At 36.8% G+C, this 16,506-nt stretch overlaps 1 protein-coding gene across 1 annotated transcript in view; it reads left to right on the forward strand.

Annotated features, from left to right (window-relative positions):
• Window positions 1-16,506, forward strand: part of DLC1 (DLC1 Rho GTPase activating protein) — a 402,099-nt gene that overhangs the window by 57,141 nt on the left and 328,452 nt on the right. The gene's annotated exons all lie outside the window — the stretch shown is intronic.

Here is a 16,506-nt window from a genome sequence, read left to right on the forward strand (position 1 = left end):
ATACTAGGGACACAGTTTAGGAGGATTTACCCATATACCATTCAAAAATATTCAAAAGTATTCTCAAAGGATCAGGAAAACCAATTTGATTGGTCTAACTGAAAAAAAAAACAATAAAATTCAAAAAATAAAAATAAAAGACAAGGAACTGTAACCACATCTTCCACTCCAGAATGGCAGCAAATATTAGAAAAAAGTTTTCTTACATGACTTGTACCTTAAATCTTAGCCTATCCTCTGCATAAACCAAAATTGACTAACTCTAAAAAGAAGATTTATTGTAATATTTATCACCTAGAATAGAGATAGTATCTAGCAAGCAACTTTTTTCTTTTCTAATATAGTACTGAGAAGCAGTAAAGAGCAAAGGCTCTGGAGTTAGATTACATGGACAAAAATCCCATCTCCACTACTTACTAGTTGAGTGAATCTGGTCAATAAAGAAAAAATAGTTGAAAATGTATGGCAGACCAATTCTTCACAAACACACATTCACCTGAACCAAATCTAACATATGCCAAGTTGATATTACTCAATGTCACAAAAAGAGTTAGTAGCATAAATTGTATACTTAATAAGAACATATAAGAATTACATGAATGCACAAAAAAATATTTAGTAAAAAACAGCATATATTTTAATCTCAGTGTTGGAAGTGAGTCAACTTCCAGGGACATTTTTTATTTCTAGGGAAAATGAGTTGCATTCTGATTCTAAAAATGAACATTTGGAAAATAGGTTGCTAATAAATTGAGACTCATAGAATACATGTTACTCAGTGCAGTGGAGGCTGGAGCCCTGAACACAGTAAAAGTTTGGGGAACTTTTTTAAAATCACAAGAGACATTAGAACTGAGACCTAGTTGTTGTCCTTTTTCTTTTTTCTGGTTTTTGTTTAGTTTTAATTTACATAGAGCCAGAAGTTTCTGCCTCGAGTATATGATGATTTAAAACTTGGTCATGACTAAATGAACAAGCCCAGGCCATGATTTCCAATAACAATTTTTCCCATTGGGAAGGGTTTGTGGAACAAAAGAAATGTAAACAAAAAATGAATGTTATTTTTTCATTCCTTGCAATTTGAAAGTAATAGAGTAAGGAAACAAATAAGCTTATTTTAAAATGCCCAGAAGTACTATATTATGCATGAAATTAAATTCTGTTATAGTGTTGCTGAAATATGTTATATCATGTATTTTATATCCCTGAAGATTGTTGCTTGAGTAGCTTCACGACAATAAGATGAGCAAGGTAGAAGTTTCATTTATATTGTTAATTTCTATCCTCATTTGTCATGTTTCTTTTTTCTCAGTTGTGGAACATTTCTCGTCATTTTTTATTCTTTTTGGAGGGAATTTTACAATTCTTTCACTGAATGTTATAAAGCTAATTCAGGGCTAATTAGCCATGGGGGGTTGTTTGTTTAACTTCTAGAAAACAAATTAAAAGTCTTTTGTGATATTCTGCTTTGTAATTGACATACTACTAAATCTTTTCAGGTCGTGAACATGGATATAAGCGATTTTACCAATGGGCTGATCACTATTTCAGTTGACAACCCTATGGTTCAGTAATGACTTACACCGTCTCCTAACTCTTTTCTTAGGATTTTCTAAGTCTTCCTTAGAGATGAAGTATACTGAATATGGGCACAAGGGTTTGAAATGTATTTCTTTGTATCTCTCCATTGCATGTAGATATGCTGAATTCGGTTTGGCTCCTTGGAAAACTCTTAGGTGCTGAGTATGCAGATTCCTCAGGTTTTTAACCTAGAAAAAGAGAAATGTCTGGGTTATTCTTGCTTTTTTTTCCTTTCTTTTATAGCTGTTGCACCTCAGGGTAGGATGATATCATTCAAAAAAAAAAAAAGAGGCCTTCCTACAGTAATGTTAATAAGTCTGTAGTCACCGGCATGTCATAGATACTAATTCCGTCCCTACTCATTACTGTGGCTTTTGTGGAATTAACCGGATGTTCTGTTTCTTTGGGTTGTTCTAGGTGATATCTTTAATAATTGGTGGTTCCTTACTCTGTGCCTATATTTATATCTTTGGGCTTAGGGTGGAAAGTCATACTAGAAGCCCTGCAGCTGTTGTTCCATTCCCTGGTTTACAGGCTCTGTGAAGATCTAGGCTGTGTATTTGTGCTTGTCTCTGAAGTACAGGCTTTCGTTTGTTAGTGCCTAGAACTTCCTCCTTCTTTCTTCAGATCACTCATTTACCCTCCTGCCTCTCTCCTCTCCAAAATGATTCTGCTTTCTGTTCCTGGTTAAAGACGTAATGAGTATAGCGATCTTTGGCTAACTGCCTACTGACTTTTGGACAAAAGTGGAAAGACACCAATAGCATGCACTAACATCAAACTATGAAGCTGTTAGCCAACTCGCTCTCTCTCTCTTTCTCCCCTTCCTCCCTTCTTTCTTTCTTCAATCTCTCCCACTTTCCTTCCTCTTCTCTTCTTTACTCCTCTCTTCCTCCCTCCCTCCCTGCTTTTCTCCCTCCCTTCCTTCCTGCCTTTCTGCCTTCCTTCTTCTATCTTTTAAATATGAAGTTTGGAGAATACATGACCTTAAACATGAATGTCCTGGCCTTTTCCCTTTTTGGTGGAATTTGTGAACTGAGTGACTTCTTTAATGCAGGGAGTGTTTTACATTTGAAAATTTTGTAATTACCTACACAAATAATACCCTTAAATGGAATTTCCTTTCCACGGTTGCTCTGTGTTGCACACAAGTAAGATGTTTTGTACTGCATTTTCATTTGTCAGATCCCAGTGCTTTTTTAAGTCAATTGAGTCCCTTGTCACATGACCATCTTGGAGACAGGCTTTGACTTCCACTTAGTTTAAATACCGTAGCTTCTGCCTTTTTCCCCCACTTTGCTGATATTGATCCAACTGACACCCCATAAAATCCAATCCAAAATAAAGGTATTGAAAAATCATCAATTACATGAATATTATCTTGGAAAACATCAAGCAAATAATTTTGTCTAATTGTATTTCCATATATTTTTCATATCTTGCTTTTGTCCTCCTTACATCCATAATTTCCTAGTAAATTTTTCCCCGAAAGAATATATTTATTTATGTTTTAAGTCACTTTTACCACACTTTATGATTCAGTTTGTATATGTTTTTTCAAAATGTCAGATTGATACATCTTTGAATATAGTGGTCAAGAGGTTCATTCCAACTTTTTCCAGAACTATGACAGAGAGTTTGCTTTCTCAAATTTTCATAGTCTCTGAGAATCTGTCAATTCAAAATCAAATAGGGATTTTAACTTCTCGCTATAATGGAATAGCTCATAGCAAACCAATGCTCCCACCAAAAATAATAGTAAGGCTAAAAAATAATTTTTTTTAACTCTGCATGTGAAGGCATCAGAGAGCTATTGAGGCAAATAGGAATTAGTGTCCAAGATATCAGAAAGAAGGGAACTCCACAGTATGTGGAGAGATAACTCCACATACTGTGAGGTGCTGTTCTTCTCAGAATATTTCCTCATCCTCTCAAGCATTTGGCAAGGGAAAAGAGACAAAGGCAGAGAGCCACTGCTAAGAGGTAAGAAGGCAGCATAACTTTCAGCAGTCGCATAGTTAGAGAAAGAAAAATATTGGCATTGAGAGCTATCATCACATCCAAGACATGAGGGGATATGACCCATGGAGAAAGAGGACCAGGGAAACAGGTCTGATATTCAGACGTTTTGCGTTTAAGGCATTAATGAATCCTAAGTCCGCACAGGACCAAAGAGTGAGAAACCAAGAAGAGCTTTTAGCAGTCACATGGAGCTGAGAGAAAAACTGAAGTTTAGGTCTAACTAAGAAGAAATTATTAAACCTCTCAGGTCCTCAGTCGGGACCCCCTGAGGGCAAGACACCTGGAATGGGAGTGAACAAAGAGAGGAAATCTTATCAAGACTTCAACCCAGCCAAAAGGTAACTCAGTTCCCAATTGAGTTGTGATTGGCCCCCACTATAGCTGCTTACCAGGAAATAGGCTGAACTCTCTCTGAAGGGAAAACATATTATCCAGAGTCTCTACAATATTTCATGCAAAATTCCTAATAGATTATCAAAAATATCCAGGCATACCAAGGAACAGGAGCAAAGAAAAACAGATACTAGAAGTAGACCCACAAGTGATCTAGTTACTAGGGTTAACGGTTATGGACTTTTAAAAACTCTAACATTCAAGAAAACAAACAGTAAAATAGAGAATTCTAACAGACGTATCCATAAAATTTACCAGAGGCATCTGTTAAAAACAATCAAATGGAAATTCTAGATATAAAAACTACAATGATGGGCTTCCCTGGTGGTGCAGTGGTTGAGTGTCTGCCTGCTGATGCAGGGGACACGGGTTCGTGCCCCAGTCCGGGAAGATCCCACATGCCACGGAGCGGCTGGGCCCGTGAGCCATGGCTGCTGAGCCTGCGCGTCTGGAGCCTGTGCTCCACAACGGGAGAGGCCACAGCAGTGAGAGGACCGCATACCGCAAAAAAAAAAAAAAAAAGAAAACTACAATGACTAAAATTAAGGTTTCACTATATGAGTTATACAAAAGGTTTAACCAACAGAAGAAATACTTAGTGACCTGGAAAATCAGAAGTAGCCAGACTTATACACAGATTAAACAATGAACATTTTTAATGTGATATCAGCACAGAGAAAATATCAACATACATGTAATTTGATTTCCAGAAGGTGAGTAGTTTGAGAAAAAAGGACAGAAACAAAAGTTGAAGAGAAAATGGCCAAGAATTTTCCAAAGCAGGTGAAAGACAATTTCAAGAACTGCTACAAATACAAGTAAAAATAATTGTAATGATATCCACTTTTAAGCAAGTCATCATTTAAAAAAGCAGTCAAAAAGATAATCTTAAAAAGTAGAGAAAAACATGAAGTAAGCCAGACAAAGACAAATATCATATAATCTCTGTGTCGAATCTAAAAGAATGATACATATGAATTTATGTATAAAACAGAAATAGACTCACAGACATAGAACACAAACTTATGGTTCCCAAAGAGGAAAGGTTGAGGGGTAAGGATAAATTAGAAGTTTGGGATTAACGGATACACACTGCTGTATATAAAATAGATAACCAACAAGGACCTACTATATAGCATAGGGAACTATACTCAGTATTTTGTAATAACCTATAATGGAAGAGAATGTAAAAAAGGAATATATATATATATATGTATATATATTTACATATTTATATACATATGTAAAAAAATAAATAGAGAAGACCAGCCATTACTGTTTAAAATTAAGTAGAGAAAAACAGCCATACATTTAAAAGGCAACAATAAGACCTAAAGGAACAAAAGTCTCAACAATGGATAAACGTGCAGATTCCTGCATTTTATTAGTCAGATATCATGGAGCATACTTTTGGGGAGAAATAAGGAAAAAGGCTAGAACTATGTGTGAGTGTTATAACTATTGGTTTATAAATGACATATTAATGAAGAAAGTGGGACTAGATCTTATACAGCCTCCAGTTAGAGAAGAAGAAAATTGAACTGTACAGACTAATAAGAAGTGTAATTAGAGATAGATTACTGTAGATAATCACCCTGAATCTCTTCTAACACTGAATGATATTTGCTTGTGTTCTTGTAATTTTACAAATCAATACAGTGGAATAATATTTTATACTAAAAAAATAACTGGATCATAACAAATGTATGAGAAGAGAAATATTGGAGCTTGTATTAATCAAAAACTCAATATTATTTTGGTCTTAAGAATAATCCATTAAAGTTTTTAACATAGTAATTTTCTTCATTCATTAGAATGCACCTAAACTTAACACATCAATCATTGAAATCTTCTGTCACTCGTTTGAAACGATCTTAAGACTGGGAATTCTAAACCTATCCTCTGAGCTTATGATTCTGAAATATTTTTGCTTTGTTCTGTAAGAAGAATTTGTGCATTTTGTATTTACTCTAGAGTTTAAACAATATATTGATGTATTTACATCAGGGGTATGACTGATAATGATGCTTTGCAGATTCTGGATAACTATAGTATACTGCGGACTAAACTTCGACCTCAAATAAGAACAGTAAATCCTGGGTAAAAGGGATAGATAAAAGTTCCAAACATTTGACATTAAGAAGCAGAGGTACTCCTTAGCGAAGACGTGTTATAGAATTGTGATACTACAGCTGCCTTTTGGAACTTCATAAAGCTCATGATCACACAAAGGCTGCGAGAAATATTACAGCTTCTCTGAGATCTGTTTGCCTGTATTTAACATAGTGGTTCCCTAATTAAATAGCCCCCAGAATCCTTTTTTTCATGAAAGACCTTTTATATATATATATATATTTTTTTTTGAAATTAACATTCGATGGAACACTTTGATAAAATACTAAGTAGTCTAGAACTTCAGCTGCCCTTGAAGCTTCCAATGGCCATGAGGGGTGATTTCATATCAGGTCAGCATAATTTAACAGATCATGGGGACCAATGTGTCTAATAGACAAATTCAAGACATTGGAATTACAACATTTTTATATATTATTTCTCTAGTTTATTTTTTTAATACTAAAAGGACTGTGGATAATATATGTTAAGAGGAAAGCAAAGCTGATCTCTGTACTCCTAATATTTCCCTCATGTTCTCCTTTGGTTTCAACTCAAATTGGGTAATAAAACAAAATGGGGATGAAGGAAATATATAGAGAATACCATGTTTCTTCTGGCTCTCAAATCAGACACATTTGTCCATCTGGGAGTTTTAAATATATTGAAGATGAATGAAATTCTCCATAATGGTAGTTTGGTAGAATTATCCCAGGATATATTTCAAATTTGAACTGTTTGACAGTTAATATCACTTATCATAATTAGAATTCACTTTGTGAGGAAGTTGAATAAGGCAGTGTTCTTGCAAAATATTTCTAAGCATATATGTAGATAGTAAGTAGGAAGTAAAAGCAGTTCAACACAAAATGCTAGGTAGGAAAGTGAAAAGGAAATTACTGCTGAAGAGAAGTAGTTTTTGGCTCTTTCTGCCTTTTTAAACTGACTGACTTCCTTCTACTAGTCAGCATTGTTCCTTTGGTTTACTTTTTCACCTAAAGTTCCATGAACATTGCTCTCTTACTGAGCTTTAATTTTTGAGGAATCACTACGACGACCTACTTTGAAATATTTCTGTATTACATGGAAATAGAACTAAATGCATCATCTCAGAAAAAAATGATCAGGGTTCGTTTAACGTCCTTTAATGTTTTTATTGAAATTTTAAACATGTAAAAGCAGTATCACTATGTCTGGGCATTACATTGATATATGTGATATATGTAGCTATTCAACAAGAGCTAAGATAGGATATTTGAGATTCTTATGGGCAAACTACTTCACATATCTATTTATATTTATTAACATGTTTTCAAATAATACTACTAATCAAAGCAGTTTGTATCAGTAGCATTTCCAGAGGTTATTAAATAACTTTTAATGGGCACAAGACTTAATTGTTTTTCTTAAGGTAGATTCTGTGATACCCTATTTCTGAAAGATATACCATAAGTTTCTATGATCAAAAAAGAATGAGAAACCTGTACATGCTCTAGTTCTTGAAAATTCTAGTCTTGAAATGCTCTAGTCTTGAAAATTCATAATGGATAAAAGTATCCATTGAAATTTTAATCCACAATATTCTGAAAACCCTGCAGTAAAGAAACTAGTATTTCCCAAACTTATGTGACCAAAGAGTTTTGCCACCCTAAATCCTGTTATCTCACAAATCCAATGTTCAGTGGAATACACTTTGAGGAACACTAAACTGTATTTATGGACATTTCATCTTCCTTCTGGGAAGGATATTCTTAGAGTAAATTCAAAAAGCTGATGGGTCAGAAAAAACGTCTCCCAGGTGATTGTGTTTATCATAATCGTCCTCATCAAAGATGAATTGTGAAGGGAAGGACATGCTTTCTTATACTAAGCACGTTTAGGAAAAACAGAGACACCAAGGGATGTTCCAGCAGTTGGTTAGTAGTACTCACAAGGTGATTTAAGTCTTCTTTCTGTGAAATCACAAACAACTAGCTGTAGTCTTTTGATGTCAGATCTGCTATGAATCCCCAAAATACTGGAGAACAAATAGCTAGTTCGGGTTTTATCCCTCAAAGGATTTTTAACTCAAAAAGAGCATACAGGATATATGTTTCCATTAGAAGTGGAAAGAATGCCGGGATTGGTTCAAATACTAATTACATTTGAAGTTTGCTAATTTACACTTGGTTCATTAATTTGGATTTTTTTTAAATGGAGAGGAGTGTATCAGCAACAGAAAATGCAGTACCTAAACCCCAGTTTCAGTTACCTGTGGTAAACTGTGGTCTGAAAATATTAAATGGAAAATTCCAGAAGTAAACAACGCTTAAATTTTAAACTGTGCTTCATTCGAAGTATCGTGATGAAATCTCTCGAGGTCCAGCTCCGTCCCACCCAGCGGCCCGACCATTAGTCGCTTAGTAGCCGCCTCAGTTATGAGATCAACTGTTGTGGTATTACAGCACTTGTGTTTATGTGACTCTTGTTTTACTTAATAATGACACCAAAGCTCAAGAGTAGTGACGCTGGCATTTCAGATATGCCAAAGAGAAGTTGTGAAGTGCTTCTTGTAAGTGAAAAGAAAGTTCTCGACTTAATAAGAAAAAACGTCGTATGCTGAGGTTGCTAAGAGCTATGGTAAGAAAGAATCTTCTGTCCCTTAAATAGTGAAGAAGGAAAAAGAAATTCATGTGGTTTTGCTGTTGCACTTCAGACTCCAAAAATTATGGCCACAGTGCGTGATAAGTGCTTTAGTTAAGATGGAAAAAAGCGTTAAATTTGTATAAAAGATATTCTGAGGGAGAGAGAAAGAGGCCATATTCACCTAACTTTGATTGCAGTATACTGTTATAGTTCTATTTTATTATTAGTTATTTTTGTTAATCTCTTACTGTGCCTAATTTATGAAGTAAACTTCATTACGGGTATGTATATATAGGAAAAAACATAGTATATAAAGGGTTCGGTACTATTGTGGTTTCAGGCATCCACTGTGGGGTCTTGGAAGTATTTCCCACAGATAAGAGTGGGACTTATCTGTTGTAAAAGTTTATTGGAACATAGTCACATTCATTTGTTTACGTATTGTGTGCAGCTGCTTTTTTTTCACCTAGGTTTTTTTTTTTTTTTTTTTTTGGCTGTGTTGGGTCTTCGTTGCTGTGCATGGGCTTTCTCTAGTTGCAGCGAGCGGGGACTACTCTTAGTTGTGGTGTGTGGGCTTCTCATTGAGGTGGCTTCTCTTGTTGTGGAGCACAGGCTCTAGGTTCCCAGGCTTCAGTAGTTGTGGCATGCAGGCTCAGTAGTTGTGGCGCACAGGCTTAGTTGCTCTGCAGCATGTGGGATCTTCCCAGACCAGGGCTCAAACCTGTGTCCCCTGCATTGGCAGGCAGATTCCCAACCACTGCGCCACCAGGGAAGTCCTAACCTAGTTTTATTAAATATTGCTTCTTTGGGATGTGTTTATAACAACTCCCAGAACATTTTCATGTAAGGATTCAAAGTGGTCATATTAAAAAACAACTTCATTATAAAGTTTGTTTATCTCAGTTTTACAGTATTAAAAATGACAGACCTGCCTTAAAAACAAAACAAAAGCCAAAAAAGGACTATTACACCCAAAATATAAGAAAACCATTAAATAAACAAGTTTGGCATTTCCATAACTTTGTATCCATCTATTCTTTTTTTTTTTTGGCCGCTTGTGGCATCTTAGTTCCCTGACCAAGGATCGCACCCAGGCCCCTCAGCAGTGAAAGCATGGAGTCCTAACCACTGGACTGCCAGGGAATTCCTTTTTTTTTTAACAAATACTATTTTATTATTTACAAAATACATAGTGATCATAAGGGTACATGACACAAATTACAAACAGGAAAAGTACAAGGAAAAGTAGAGACAAATGCGTTAGGGGTTTTTTTGTTTGTTTTTTTTTTTTTTTAGTGACTCAGGAAAAATTTTAACTTTTTTTTTTTTAAGGAAATGAAACTACGTAATTTCTACCAGAGCCATACTAGCAGTGAAACATTTTTAACTGTGGAAATTGTGGTTTTGGTTCAGAAATAAGTTATATATTTTTCACCCCTGATGATGGGGAAAAAAAAGTCAGTGCTATGTCTTTGTGGGTTGCTTGTCTATGGAGATCAGCAGTTACTGCGACAGAGTCAGCCCATTCTGTTTAGAAATATATTTTAAATGTTTAGTAATTGACATGCATGGTTGTCCTTGATTACATTCATAGATTTCACCAAACAGGCACACTGATAACAGCTAAGTTGAGTAGTTGTGACAGAGACCATATGACATGTGAAGCCTAATTTATTTACTTTCTGGTCCCTTACAGAAAAATTTGCTGTCCCCTGGTTTTAAAGGGTATTGTTTTGGGGGTTTTTTTGCCGTACGCGGGCCTCTCACCGCTGTGGCCTCCCCCGCCGCGGAGCACAGGCTCCTGACGCGTAGGCCTAGCGGCCACGTCTCATGAGCCCCGCTCCGCGGCATGCGGGATCCTCCCGGACCGGGGCAGAAACCCGCTTCCCCTGCATCGGCAGGCGGACCCTCAACCACTGCGCCACCAGGGAAGCCCAAAGGGTATTGTTGTGTGTATTGATAAGTGCAATGAATGAGGGTTAGTGGATGAAGAGTAATCATGGAGGGCAGGTGGCTGTTTTGGACAGAAAACGTCTCTGTATGGCGATGGCATCTGAACGTAGAAAGACCTGAAAAAGTGAGCAGATCAGCCTGCGAAAATCCGGGGAAGAGTTTTCTTGGCAACGGCATTGCACTTGGCATGTTTGAAAAACAGCTGGAAATCCAGTGGGAGGCGAGTGATGTGAGAGATGCATGAATCTTAGGAGATGTGGTCTTAGGGATGGTCCAGATCACAACATCTTTTTAGCCACAGTAAATTTGGATGTCGAGTGATAAGAAGGCTATGACTTTTGAGTTAGGGAAATAACATGAACTGATTTGTTTTAAAACAGTCATTCTGGCTGTTTTGTTGAAAACTGACTCCAGAGGGACAACTAAGAAGGAAGCAGGACAATTCCCAATTCAAACAAACAAACAAGCAAACTGTTCTGAACAGTTTTAAAATCAGACTGGGGACCCATTTGTCTGAAGCAGATATAACTCTGCTTAGGAGCTCTGTCAGGATCAGATGGCCTTTAGAGGTCCCAGGCAGCCTTCTGATTCTGTTATTTGAATCAATTTGTACTACATTTATGACATGATGGTGTTTGCTGGCAGGAAATGTCATAGTTTTGGAGTTTTAAACACCATCATCTGCACCCAGACCATCCCCTGAAAGACAGCAAAGAGGCCCCTGCAGGTCCACGTACACAGTGGTCCCTAGGAGCTAGTTACCAGAGTAATACAACAATATTATTTGCTATACGTAAGCATGTGGACCTTCTAAGCCTCAGGCATAGCCATTACATGAGGTCATGTGTGCTGATGTGATTTGTTGAAAGAAATAAACATAGAATTAATCACCAGAAAGGAAACCTTATTACTTAATGTGAAAATGATTCACTTGGCTTAGATCATGTGTAAGATAGAATTCTGTTTTGACTGTAAGAAAATAAAAGACATATTTCAATGTTCAAAAGATATTCAATGGACTAAAATATCCACCAGCATGTCCTAGAAATATAAGAAATCAACATGAACCAAAAAGAAAGCCAGCAGCATGTCTAATGAAAATCAGGCATCAGGCCTTAAAATACACTCTCTCACCTTCATCTCCTGCCCCTGTTTTCTCTTCACCTTGATTAATGTTTTCATTCAAGGGAAAACTGAGTCTGTTGGCTAAAGCCTTCATTTCTCAACTTGTCAACTTGAGAAGCAGTAGGAATGGCACAAAGGAGAGAAGGAGGACGAAAAGAGGTGGGAGCTGTGTAAATTTTGAGGACAAAGTCGAAGTTCCGTGGGCCATCAGAGCTTTTGGAAAATCTCTGAGAGATGACTGAGAACTATTTTAATGTCTTAGATTACATTAAGATGCCTCAAGATGATCAACTCAAAAACTATGTGACTGTAAATTCAAACATATTCTCTCAAAGTTCACCTTTTAATATATAGATCTTTAGAAATGCATATTTTATAGAATATTTTATACAAGAAACCCTCAATCATTTTTTAACACAGAGCTGAATCACTAACCCTGGTCCACCCTCCACTACCCTCCCACCCCGGCCCTGCCAAAAGCACAAAGATATAGGGAAAGTTCCTTTTTTAAACCTCAAATCTGTGAGTACAGTGACCAAATACATTTTCACATTTCTGGTAGTATGTGAATTTTTTAATATTCTATGCATTTTGGCAAGGGGTCAAATAAATAGGCCATTATAGCATCAAGCGTCTTTCACATGGTACTAGATCTTACAAGATAGAGCAATGAAGCAGAGTTCTGGGAAGATACAGTTTCCTCCTTAGCTTGTATGTTATCTGCATTTTCCAGTTGCTGTGTGTTAAAAAGCTGCTTAAAAAAATAAAAGTTTTTTGTTTACTCCTAAAGGAGCTTTTAAATTTGTAAAGCCCCAATTGTCCAGACAATGATATTGATATATATATATTTTAGTATTAGTTGTTTTTTTGTTTGTTTTTTTATACTGCAGGTTCTTATTAGTCATCAATTTTATACACATCAGTGTATACATGTCAATTCCAATCGCCCAATTCAGCACACCATCATCCCCACCCCCCCGCGGCTTTCCCCACTTGGTGTCCGTACATTTGTTCTCTACTTCTGTGTCTCAACTTCTGCCCTGCAAACCGGTTCATCTGTACCATTTTTCTAGGTTCCACATACATGCGTTAATATACGATTTTCATTTTTCGCTTTCTGACTTACTTCAATCTGTATGACAGTCTCTAGATCCATCCACATCTCAACAAATGACTCAATTTTGTTCCTTTTTATGGCTGAGTAATATTCCATTGTATATATATACCACATCTTCTTTATCCAGTCGTCTGTCGATGGGCATTTAGGTTGCTTCCATGACCTGGCTATTGTAAATAGTGCTGCAGTGAACATTGGGGTGCATGTGTCTTTTTGAATTATGGTTTTCTCTGGGTATATGCCCAGTAGTGGGATTGCTGGGTCATATGGTAATTCTATTTTTAGTTTTTAAAGGAACCTCCATACTGTTCTCCATAGTGGCTGTATCAATTTACATTCCCACCAACAGTGCAAGAGGGTTCCCTTTTCTCCACACCCTCTCCAGCATTTGTTGTTTGTAGATTTTCTGATGATGCCCATTCTAACTGGTGTGAGGTGACACCTCCTAGTTTTGATTTGCATTTCTCTAATAATTAGTGATGTTGAGCAGCTTTTCAATTGCTTCTTGGCCATCTGTATGTCTTCTTTGGAGAAATGTCTATTTAGGTCTTCTGCCCATTTTTGGATTGGGTTGTTTGTTTCTTTAATATTGAGCTGCATGAGCTGTTTATATATTTTGGAAATTAATCCTTTGTCCATTGATTCGTTTGCGAATATTTTCTCCCATTCTGAGGGTTGTCTTTTTCTCTTGTTTATGGTTTCCTTTGCTGTGCAAAAGCTTTGAAGTTTCATTAGGTCCCATTTGTTTATTTTTGTTTTTATTTCCATTACTCTAGGAGGTGGATCAAAAAAGATCTTGCTGTGATTTATGTCAAAAGTGTTCTTCCTGTGTTTTCCTCTAAGAGTTTTATAGTGTCTGGTCTTACATTTAGGTCTTTCATCCATTTTGAGTTTACTTTTGTGTATGGTGTTAGGGAGTGTTCTAATTTCATTCTTTTACATGTAGCTGTCCAGTTTTCCCAGCACCACTTATTGAAGAGACTGTCTTTTCTCCATTGTATATCCTTGCCTCCTTTGTCATAGATTAGTTGACCATAGGTGTGTGGGTTTATCTCTGGGCTTTCTATCTTGTTCCATTGATCTATGTTTCTGTTTTTGTGCCAGTACCATATTGTCTTGATTACTGTAGCTTTGTACTATAGTCTTAAGACAGGGAGTCTGATTCCTCCAGCTCCGTTTTTTTCCCCTCAAGACTGCTTTGGCTATTCAGGGTCTTCTGTGTTTCCATACAAATTTTAAGATGATTTGTTCTAGTTCCATAAAATATGCCATTGGTAATTTGATAGGGATTGCATTGAAAAGACAATGATATATTTTTTTTAAATCTCAGAATCTGTTTTTATGGGAGAGTCTGGAAAAGTGAAAATAATGAGTATTGAAATACAGTCAGTCCTTTTGCAGCACCAACACAGTCATTTCAAGGATTAGTCTTGATTGGTAATCGAATAGTGGACAGTAAAATTTGATACGTTATTTTTAAGAAAGCCACAAAACCTGATGAACAAATACAATAAGGCAAAATCAGGAATAGAAGTAGTCTCTTTTTCCAGTGTAGCTCTACAGAGCACAACATGTTTCCTATGTACATTTGGACAATATGGGAAAAAGAAGTTAGGATGGGAGGAAGTAAGATACCTGGATTCTGGTCCCTGCTTCCCAATAATCAGTTTGGGGAAAGTAATTATTATCTCGGTAGTCCTGAATTTCCTCATTTACAAGTGAGAAAGTTGTATTAAAGCTCTAAAATTCCTTATCTGTATCTTATTCTTGGTAAACTTCACATTCGTATCCCTTTGGTGGGTTATCAGAAAATGTGTGTATTAGTTTCCTAGGGCTGCATAACAAAGTATCACAAATCGGGTGGCTTAAAACAACTGAAATTAATTTTCTTACAGTTCTGGAGGCTAGAAGTCTAAAATCAAGGTGTCAGAAAAGCTACGTTACCTTTGAAGGCTCTAGGGAAGAATCCCCCCCTTGCCTCTTCCTAGCTTCTGGTGGTTGACAGCAATCCTCGGCGTTCCTTGTCTTGAAGGTGCATTGTTCCATTCTCTCCCTTTGTCCTCACATAGTCTTCTCCCCTGTGTGTCTGTGTCCGTGTCCAAATGTCCCTCTTCTATTTTGTAAAAAGAGCAGTGGCTTAGAAGTTATTATTCTATCTCAACTCTATTGTTAGCTAGTTATGGGAGCTCTATCTGAAATAGCATCCTCATTTGTAATACTACAGAATTAAATTAGAGTTTCTCATCAAATCCATGGTTCTATATGAACATCCACTTTTCTTTCTACCTCCAATCAAAACATTGTAATTGGAGGAAACTTTGTCATTTTTTTTGTATTTGTTCCCAAAAAAAGAGAGTTGTTTTTTTTCTTTTGAGTCAACAGAGCATGTCTTGCAAAATTTATAGGACCAGAGTACCCTGACATCATACATAATTGAAGATAACAGCCTGCATATTATTGCATGATCTCACTTTAGCCTGTCAGTTTTAGAGATAAAACAAAAGTCAGTTACTTGCCATTTTGAAGGAAGAAAGCTTAATAGTCTTACAACTTATACTTGGATTTATCATTTAGATATTTGACAGTTAATCAGAAAACCAGACTTGGTTGTTAACTCTTCCCACTTGGGACAGGCATTTGTGATTGATTTGTGTAAGAATAGCTCTTAATCCATGACTTTTCCTGACCTGCAGCTACCTTAATAGAAGTTTCCTTTGTGGAAATATGACACTCCCCAGCCCCAGAATGACTATGCCAAAGATTTCTTTCCCCACATCCCTCAAGCCTTACTGGGCACCCTTGCCCCAGAACACCCTCACACACTTTCAGCAGTGAAACTTGCCTCTTTGTTCAAAGAGAAATTAGAGTCATGGGTCAGCTAATTCCTTCAAGTCCCTGTCCTGTCCCCACACATGTACATGCCTTTTCATGAATTCTTCCTTTCAGCCTTAATGGAATATGCATCCGTCTTCCCTTCCACAGCAAACACCTTCCCCTGTGCTCTGCATCGCATCCCCTTTACCTCCTCAGTGGCTTAGCTCCATCACTTTTCCTACATTTCTATGGTATCGACAACTTTTTCCTCTGCTGGCTCTTTGTCTTCAACTTGCAAATTAGATATAGTCTCCCCAATCTTTGAAAGAGGAAAAGAGAGAGAGAGAAAAAAAGGAGAGGCAGGATGAGGCAAGAAAAGGAAAGGAACCTGCAGCAACTGAACATAACCAGCTAGCAGCTACTTTTGAACATGTTTTTTCTTCTCAGCCCAGCTTTTTGTAAGGCCGGTCTAATATCATTGTCTTCATGTTTTCACTTCCTATTTATACTTCATGCACTGTCTCACAGCTTCATTACTCTACTCGAACTACTCTTACAGATGTCGCTAACCATCTCCTAGTTGCCAAAATTTCAAAACATTTGAATCTTTTTCTTGTGTTTTCACTGAGGCAGTTCATACTCTACATTGTCAATATATCTTCCTGTAGGTAAAAGAGATTTTCCAGCCCTGAATGGTGTAAAGCAAAGATCAGCCTTAAAACTGATTTAGAGTATTGCCTTTCTTAGTGAAAAGAGAACACTTT

This window comes from Delphinapterus leucas, chromosome 21 (assembly GCF_059928025.1).
Source record: "Delphinapterus leucas isolate spDelLeu-1000000601 "Yukka" chromosome 21, BTC_Dleu_Yukka2, whole genome shotgun sequence".
NCBI lineage: Eukaryota > Metazoa > Chordata > Mammalia > Artiodactyla > Monodontidae > Delphinapterus > Delphinapterus leucas.